Source organism: Otolemur garnettii, unplaced genomic scaffold (genome assembly GCF_000181295.1).
Source record: "Otolemur garnettii isolate 467f Iridium unplaced genomic scaffold, OtoGar3 scaffold00171, whole genome shotgun sequence".
NCBI classification, from domain to species: Eukaryota; Metazoa; Chordata; class Mammalia; order Primates; family Galagidae; genus Otolemur; species Otolemur garnettii.
In genome coordinates this window covers 874,383-883,793 of record NW_003852566.1, presented here as the reverse complement: position 1 = coordinate 883,793, position 9,411 = coordinate 874,383, and the positions used below count along the sequence as shown (strand labels likewise).

The window sequence follows — 9,411 nt, the reverse complement described above, 5'->3', positions numbered from 1 at the left end:
TAGAGAGGACAGCCTACTGTGAGGTGTGCCACTGGTCTGTCCATCCCAGGAGCGGGGGATTAGAGAGGACAGCCTACTGTGAGGTGTGCCACTGGCCCGTCCATCCCAGGAATGGGGGATTAGAGAGGACAGCCTACTGTGAGGTGTGCCACTGGCCCGTCTATCCCAGGAATGGGGGATTAGAGAGGACAGCCTACTGTGAGATGTGCCACTGGTCTGTCCATCCCAGGAGCCAGGGATTAGAGAGGACAGCCTACTGTTAGGTGTGCCACTGGTCTGTCCATCCCAGGAGCGGGGGATTAGAGAGGACAGCCTACTGTGAAGTGTGCCACTGGTCTGCCCATCCCAGGAGCAAGCTGGGCCCTTCTGGAGAGTCAGAAGAAGTATGCCACTGGCCTGTCCATCCCAGGAGCAGGGTGGGCCCTTCTGCAGAGTCAGCAGAGAGTGCCAGCCAGCCTAAGAGTTGGGAACATGGTCCAGCTTCCGCTGCCACCTTTAGCTATGTTACCTTGAGCAAGGCACTTCTTCCCTCTCGACTCCACAGTGAGGTCAACGAGATCTCTCCAAAGAGACCATCAACATCGACGTCTATAAATCCCCTTTGGCAGTATTTCATTTCATCAATTCCAAGACTTTCATTTAATAATCCATAAGTTAGGGTCTAGGCAGAAAAATGGAATCCACTCTAACTTTAATGAAGAGAATTCCCTGTGTTAACAGGGAATTGAATAGCAGATATCAGAGGACTGAAATGTTAAAAAGAACCTCTGAAGAGGGGGTGCTTCCCATGTGGTGCTAATAGGGGAGTAATAGGGGGTCCTCTAAGACCCGTGGGGGTGGGAAATGCCTGCTGGTACTTTTTCTGCTGAGGGCACCACGAGTCTGGTTCTGGGAGTGGCCAAAAGTTGGAAACCAAAATCAACTGCCAAGGTCAGAACCGGCAGGAAATTAAACATACAAAAGCAAGGTTCTTCTCATTTCTCTTCTAAGTGCCCTTATTGGCAAAAGGCAGTGTGGGTGCAGGTCCCAGCTCCAGCCTCACAGAGCAGAGCACAGATGGTAAGTGTGGAAGAGAGAAACAGCAGCTGGCTGACCAGCATAGCGACCTACAACTGTAGTTAGCACCTGCCTTCCTGCCTTCCTGCCTTCTATCCTTCCTTCCTTCCTGCCTGCCTTCTTTCCTTCCTTCCTTCCTTCTATCCTTCCTTCCTTCCTGCCTGCCTGCCTTCTTTCCTTCCTTCCTTCCTTCCTTCCATCCTTCCTTCCATCCTTCCTTCCTTCCTTCCTTCCTTCCTTCCTTCCTTCCGTCCTTCCTTCCTTCCGTCCTTCCTTCCATCCTTCCTTCCTTCCATCCTTCCTTCCTTCCTTCCGTCCTTCCTTCCTTCCATCCATCCATCCTTCCTTCCTTCCATGCTTCCTTCCTTCCTGCTTTCTTTCCTTCCTTCCTTCCATCCTTCTTTCCTTCCTGCTTTCCTTCCTTCCTTCCGTCCTTCCTTCCTTCCTTCCTTCCACCCTTCCTTCCTTCCTTCCTTCCTTCCTTCCTTCCTTCCATCCATCCTTCCTTCCGTCCTTCCTTCCTTCCTGCATTCCTTCCTTCCATCTGTCCTTCTTTCCCTCTCTCCCTTCCTTCCTTCCTCCCTTCCTCTCTCTTCCCCTCCTTCCTTTCCCTTCTCAGTAGTTCATAAAATAACTATACTTCTTACATCCAGTGGCATCTTAGAATTTGATGAACTACAGTACTACGTGAAGGCTGGATTAATCCCCTCAATCAAGATCAGTCACATTCCTACAGCAATGATTGCAACGGCCGTGTGTCAGAGCCACCGTCATTGTTTTATGATCTACTCCTAAGGCCTCCTGGTCTTGTTTGCAGGTTGGCGACCTGTATTCCTGCAGCAGCTCTTTAGCAGCCAGGAGAGTTTGTTCACTGGTCTGTATTTTCCTTTGCTCACCTGCAGCCCCGTGTACTGAATCCTTGCCATGTGACAGACCCTGTCCTAATTACTTTACCTGAACAGCTCATTTAACCCTTGAAATGACCCTATGAGGTGGGAACTTTTATTACCCTATTTTATGGACAAGTAGGACATCACAAAATTAGAAACTTATTTAAGGTCATCAGTTAGTGACTCAAAGAGAAACATTTTAGCATTTTCCCCCTAAAGTCTCACTGTGGTAACAGATATTAAATTGTTTTGTACATCGTGAGAAGCTAGAGACTTGAAAGGAGAGTTTGTTATTAGTTTTAGGAGTTACACTTGTATCTCTTGACTTTAGACCAGAGGTTGACCTGTTATTTCTGACTTGCTTCAAACTTCTATTAATTTTCTTCCCTTTCTACATCTTCCTGGAGAACTCGAAGGTCATTGGATTTTGTCGCTCAATGATTATGGTAAAAAGATTCCTCTCACTATGGTAGCCAGACAAAGTCCAGTAAGCAGAGACCATGTACATGAATTATGATATGCTGTATGGTGGGACATTATGCAGATGCTAAACCCATATTCTGACATAGAAAGGTCTCCAACATACTGTAAGTGCAAACAGCAAGGTATAGGAATTTGTGTAAAGCATGGTATGTGTATGTGTAGACTGGGCCCAAACCTTGGAAAAGACTCACAAAAAACCTGGCCATCCCAGTTGCCTACAGACAGGGGACAGAACTGGAAAGGAAACCCTCCCCTTGCTATTCATTTGGTCCTTTTGAAAGTTAAGCCATATGGGTGCAATTAATAATTCAAAAAATAAATACTATTTTATTTTCAAAAATTAATTTAAATGGACTTCATAATGGGAAAAAAACCCATCATAAGTTGTCATACACTTAAAAACAAAAACTCCATTGCAGACTAATGTCCCTGGTTCTGACCAAGAAGGTCACAGACTCTGGATTCAATAAGAGGTGCTAATTCCTGTTATCGGTGTGACCTCCAGGCATGAGAGCAGGGCTCAGGTTCACAATCTCTAAGGAGCCCACTCATTAGTTAGCATCACGGAGAAAGCAGGGTGGCAGGAAACAGCACTGTAGGGCCTGGGCTGAGAGCACCCTCCCCACAACCCCCTCACTGAACCAGGGAAAACAGGGGCACCCCGTGGGGAGCGAGGCACTCCTCCTCTCTGGACTTTACTATCTAGTTTCAAACAGACAAGCAAACACAATTCTGCCTGCCCCAAGTACCTGTGTGGATGAGACTCTGAGAGCACAGACCTGGGACCTGTACTGTCCCCTGCTAGCCTGGCCTTGGTCCCTGCTCCCTGCTATGTCCTGCTCTCCTCCAAGGGGGAGCCACCTCTCCAGGCTCCAGCACCTTCTGGGAGGAAGTCTGGATAGGACTGGCTGGGAAGGCTGGCTTGGAGGGTGGGGGCGGATTGCTGGGGTGGCCCTCCTGCCTGCTGCCCCTCACAGAGGTGTGTCTCCTCTGTGGCCCTAGGCCCCTGTGGCCCCTGCACCTTGTGGGCTGCCTTCAGCCCCCAGCAATGCCACCTCCCCTTTGACGGTCCCTCTCAGGAGTGGAGTGACAATGTTCTCACCAGAGTTCCCATCTAGGGGCCTCTGTCCTTCCCATGGAGGCCTCACAGGAAGGTAGAGACTGCCCAGAGGTCAGGCAGGAGAGGATACTGGGGCCGGACACAGAGGGCTCTAGGTGTTTGTGCAAAACTCTGCAGATAGTGAGCCAGAGGGCTGGTGAGAACTAGCACTTAATCTGCTCTCATCAGCCCTCTCTGCAACTCTGGTAAGCTCGACATTGAACACTGGGTCATAGTACTGAAATCGTGACAGCGTTAGCCTCTCTGGGGGCTCACAGGCCTAGGAGCTCTTTAGTCTCAGCAGGGTCACTCACAGAGCTTGGGACTTTCATGCTTGCCACAAGGAATCATGTCCCCAGTGGGAGCCCTCTTGGACAGTGCTGGAAAGATCACGGCTGTCACACAAATTGTCTCACTGAACCATTAACACCCGTAGCTTTCTCTGTCAATGGCCTCCTGACAGTCTATTCCAGTGCTGGGTCCCCTCCCCGCTGCCCCCACCCTCGACCTGTCAATGGCCTCCTGACAGTCTATTCCAGTGCTGGGTCCCCTCCCCGCTGCCCCCACCCTCGACCTTCTGTCAATGGCCTCCTGACAGTCTATTCCAGTGCTGGGTCCCTCCCCGCTGTCCCCCACCCTCGACCTCTCGACCTGGTCCTCCCATGGGAACAAAGCCCTCTTTCCACAGACCTCCCTTCTGAGTAAAAAAGCCTCTGTCTTCCTGGTAGCCTAGGCCAAAAACTGGGAATGACATATTTAAATCTTTTATTTTCTTCACAACCCACACTCAATCCATGAGCAAGTCCAACTATGCTATTTCCAAATGTATTCCAAGTCAAGCCGCATCTCCTACTTGCAGTCCCCACCCCAGTGTGGCCACGGTCTAGGCTGCCTCCAGCTCCTGCTCACCCACCCACGCCCCTTTTCTAGACTCAGGGGCTCCTGCACCCCTCAAGTGTGCCAGGCTGGTCTGACCATGGCCCTTGTCCTTGCCATTCCCTCTGCCTGCTGCATGACTGTCTCCTCTCTGAAGGGTCTCAACTCAAGTGTGGCTCCAGCACTCTGTCCCCTCAGTCCTCTCACCTACTTCTGTTTTCTTCCCAGCCCCAACCCCACATGAAATGGCCCTACGTGGGTTATCCTTTCTGTTGCCCATCTTTCCCCACAAGCTCCACGGAGTCAGAGGTTGTGTCTTGTTCCTGCAGCCCCCGCAACTGAACCAGTTTCTGGCACATGCAGGTGTCCCAGACATATCTGGTGCACAAGTGAAGGAATAAATTCCAGGTGGCATGGGCAGCACCCGTGGCTCAGTGGGTAGAGCAATGGCCACACACACCCAAGCTGGTGGATCTGAACCCGGCCCAGGCCAGCTAAAACAAACAAACAAAAAAGTAGCTGGTTGTTATGTCAGGCACCAGTAGTCTCAGCTCTTGGGAGACTGAGGCAAGAGAATCACTTAAGCCCAAGAGTTTGAGGTTGCTGTGAGCTGTGACACCAAGCACTCTACCAAGGGTGACATAATGAAACTCTGTCTCAAAAAAAAAAAAAAAAATTCCAGGCGGCAGGCTATGCTGAGCTGGCGGCCTCTACCTGGTTCCATTCTGGTCCATCCTGAGTCTCAAGTCAACTTTGAGGTCCGTGGCAGAACAAGTGTTCTGAATCCATCTCCAATAATGTCACTGCTCAGATGGCCCAGCTACATACACGCGGAATGACTGTGGGTGGTGTCACACTCTTTGGGCCTTATGAAAGGGATATAATAATGGCTCCTGTGAGAATTAGAATTCCATGATTTTAAGTAAAGTGGCTCCTGGAATGTCTTGGGAGAGCCTCAAGAAATTTTTTTAAAGAAATAAAATAAAGCCAGTAATGGAAAAAAGAAAAAGAGAGAAACAAATATATAAATAAAGCCAGTGGTGATAGCTATCATTCACCAACTGCTCACTGTGAGCACTTTATACACATCCTATGAAGTAGCCCTGTGAGTTACGTGATCTTGTTAAGGCCATTCACACATGAGGAAGCAGATCTGGAGGTTCAGTGCCTTGGTCCAGGTCACGCGCTATTAAGTGGAAGATCCAGCATTCTGACAGCCCGGATATGAAGCTGCTTGCAAGGATAGCAGCCATATTTACTCATAGCCACTTATTCCTTCAATGATTCTTCATTCCTTCAACCAACATTCATTCCACATGTGTCTGAAGGCGTGCTGGGTGCTGGGCACCATTCTTGTACATAACAACAGACACGGCAGAGTCCCTGCTCTTATGTTCTTCCTAGGAAATAAGTAAACAAAACTGAAGCGTCAGATGGTGACCGATACTGCAGGGAAACTGAAGCAGAGACCAGGCTGTAATTTTAAACAGGCTGGATGGGGAGGGCCTCCCTGAGAAGCGACATCTGAGCACAGACGTGGAGAAGGGGATAAGTGCAAGCACCTCTCTAGGCAGAAAGCCACAAGGAGCTAGGCTTGGCTGATTTCTGAAACAGCAGCTAGCCCAGTAGAGGACCAGAGAGCAGGGAGCAGAAGGAGAAGGGGACAGGAGAGGTAGACAGGATCTCAGAGGTTCTTCTGCCACCCTGAGAACTAGGTTTCCACCTGGGGCAGGCAGCAGCCTCTGGGTGGGTCCCAGGAAAGGCAGACAGGGGCTGACTTATCTTTGAACAAGACCACTCAGTCTTCTGTGTTGCCCCTGGATTGGGGGGGGCAAGTATGGAAGTGGTGAATCCAGCTGCGGAGCTATTCTGTAGCTTGGGCAAGCACTGGTAGTAATTTGGGCTGGCTGGTAGCAGTGGGGGCAATGAGAGATGGTCATATCCCAGTTTATTTTGAAGATGGAGTGGCCGGGCTTTGCTGCTGAACTGGACAGAGGTATAAAGAAAGAGAGAAAGCTAAGATGTCTCCAAAGGCTGGGTCTAAACCCTTACATCGGACGCAAGGGCGCATTTCATGCTATGTACGAAATGCTAAAATCATGTGTAAGTCTGACTCAAAACATGTACAAATAGGACTGCACACTCTCCGGGCAAGTTCACCATATTAATCCATTAATATGGTCCTTCCCTAAATAGCCCTCAGCCTGACAGCATCCCAGTGAGGCTAAAAACCTTGTTTACAAGCACTTCGCAAAGCTGATGCTGGGGTTTGGAGCTGGAGACTTGAATTGTCTTCATTTCTTCCCAGGAGCAGAAACGAGGAAGACCAATCCTGAGCATAGACTCCTGGCAGTCCCTGCAGCGCAGCTCCGCCTGGGATGCCTGCTTCCTAGTTCTCCAATAGCGTAGAAGGTTCCCCATGAAACCCAGAAGGTCATCCGCTCTCAAGCAAAGAGGAAGAGCAATCTGGTGATGAGGAGATTGGAGAGCGGCTCCCTTAGGAAATGCTCAGAGGGGCTGGGGACATTCAGCCTGGGCAGGAGAAGCCCAGAGAAAGCGTGAGGGGTGCCTTCCGCCATATCATGCATTAACTGGGCACAGGCCCAGGGTCCGTCGGCAGCACAAGGACATTACTATTCCCACTTGTATATGGAAGGTACTTCTGTGAAGCCCATGTGGAGAAGCTGGCTCGCCCACCGAACTTCCCAATAACTGCTGAGCTTTCCAAGGCCTATGGGCCAAGACAGCACCTTGTTTTCACATCTGTCGCTCTCCCCTTGTCCACTCATCCCTGCTTACCCAGTTGGAATTCCACACCTCTTTTCAGATTCACACAGCCTCACCTTCTTGATCCAGCCCTTTCATTGCACCAACAGAATCTTGACCAGTTAAATCTCTGCCTGCCAGGAGCGTGTATACACAAAGTTCAACTTGGTTAAAGGAAAGCATCACCCTGTTGGTTGGTCTCACCCAAAATCCATGACCACCAGCTTCAAGTGCCCATGGGCTCCCCAGCAAAGATTCTGCAGCTTCCTAGTCTGTGTGGTCCGAAGGTCTCTCCCAGGGGACTGTCTTGCGTGTCCTCTCTCTTCTGATCCCCTTTCCTGCAATCTCAGTGAGGCTTTGCTTACTACTCTGCTGAGAACGCAGAGCCTCCTAGGAGCCCTCCCCACATTCCCTGTGTGCGCGTTGCCCGGCCTGCATCTGTACCCACATGCCCGCCTTCCCTCATGTGCCTGTGGACAGCCGTCCCACCTGCTCTCTCCTACTCAGGATGCGGGAGCTGTCCCTCTGCTGGAACATCTCATTAACGTGCTTGCACAGCTCCCATCATAAAAGGAAACACATAACATGGTACCGTTTCTCCAGCCTCCTCCATCTACTACAAGGTCATCTCTGCTTGCCCTTTACCGTGAACCTCCAAGAGCTATCGACACTCACTGTCTCCAGTTCTTCTTTCCTTCCTCTTAAAGCCTCCGAATCTTGCTCTTGTGCCTTTGAAACAGCTCTTGTCAAGGGAGCCAGTGACCTCCATGCTGTGAGCTCCCCTGACTGGTCTTCATTACCCAGTGGCATCAGACACGGGTGATCACCACCCCATTTTCTCACTCACTTTCTCAGAGATCACTCAGTCAGGGGACTAATCCCCAACATGTCACCATCCTCTGAGCATTGGGGCACTCCCAGGCTCAAACCTCAGGAATATGTTTTTTGCCTCTATTCCTTCCTAGATGACCTTGTCTTATCTCCTGGCCTTAAGTGCCACCGTATATTGACAACATGCAGATTTGTATGCCAGCTCTGAGCACTCCCCTCTTCCCCAGATTTGTAACTCTAACTTCCTACCTGAGATCTCCCCCCAGGAGGCCTAACAGACAATTCAAAAGCAATATGTCTAAAACTGAGGTCTCAATGTGCCTTGCTCTTCTCTTCAAAACACCCTGCCCCTCCACAGACATCCCCATCTCAAAAGCAAAATAAAACAAAACAAAAAAACAATCCTCATAGGTGCTCAGGCCAAGAACATGAGCATTATTCTTGATTTCTCTCTCACACACCCACATACAATCCGTCAACAAGACTGTTGTGTCTACCTCCAGCATGTGTCCAGGATTCACACACTTCTTTCTGCCTCTCTCCAACTATTATTACAACCCGGTGCAAACCACATCCTCTCTCACCTGGGTATTTATTACCAGATGCCTCTGCCCAGCCTCCAGGAGCCACTTGATACCAGCGTGCCTTCTAAAGTGTAAGTCAAATCAATTCTTTTTGTTGTTGTCGTTGTTGTAGTTGGGGGTTCATTGAGGGTACAAAAACCAGGTTAAATTGATTGCATTTGTTAGGTAAAGTCCCTCTTATAATTGTGTTCCATCCCCAAAAGGTGTCAGATCAATTCTTAATTCAAAACATCCCAATGACGTCCCCTTTTACTCAGAGGAGAAACCAGGCTCTGGTCCAACCCAGTCACCGCTCTGTACCCCACAGTTGCCACTCACTGAGCCCCTGCCCGTCTCCACAGAGACCAGCTTGCTCCTGATCCTGGCGTTTCTCCTGCCTGGAGAGCCGCCACACAGGGACAGGTGTGGCTCACCCCTTCCTTCCTCCACACGCCCCTCACAGTTCCCTGTCTTAGAGAATGTTCTAAACCAGCACTGAGGGGGAACTGTCTCCAACCCTGGTGTCCTCCTCCCTCCCCACCTGCTGCACCCCTCAGCAGTCCTTGTCACAGGCCCAGTGACCCACCACACGTGCCTGCACCCCCTCAACAGTCCTTGTCACAGGCCCAGTGACTCACCACACATGCCTGCACCCCTCAGCAGTCCTTGTCACAGGCCCAGTGACGCACCACACATGCCTGCACCCCTCAGCAGTCCTTGTCACAGGCCCAGTCCCCTCAGCAGTGCTTGTCACAGGCCCAGTGAGACACCACACATGCCAGCACCCCTCAGCAGTCCTTGTCACAGGCCCAGTCCCCTCAGCAGTGCTTGTCACAGGCCCAGTGAC

The 9,411-nt window shown here is 50.5% G+C and overlaps 1 protein-coding gene across 5 annotated transcripts in view; it reads right to left on the bottom strand.

Moving 5' to 3' along the window:
* SLC2A9 (solute carrier family 2 member 9) overlaps positions 1 to 9,411 on the bottom strand; it is a 224,015-nt gene that overhangs the window by 180,470 nt on the left and 34,134 nt on the right. The window lies entirely within an intron of this gene.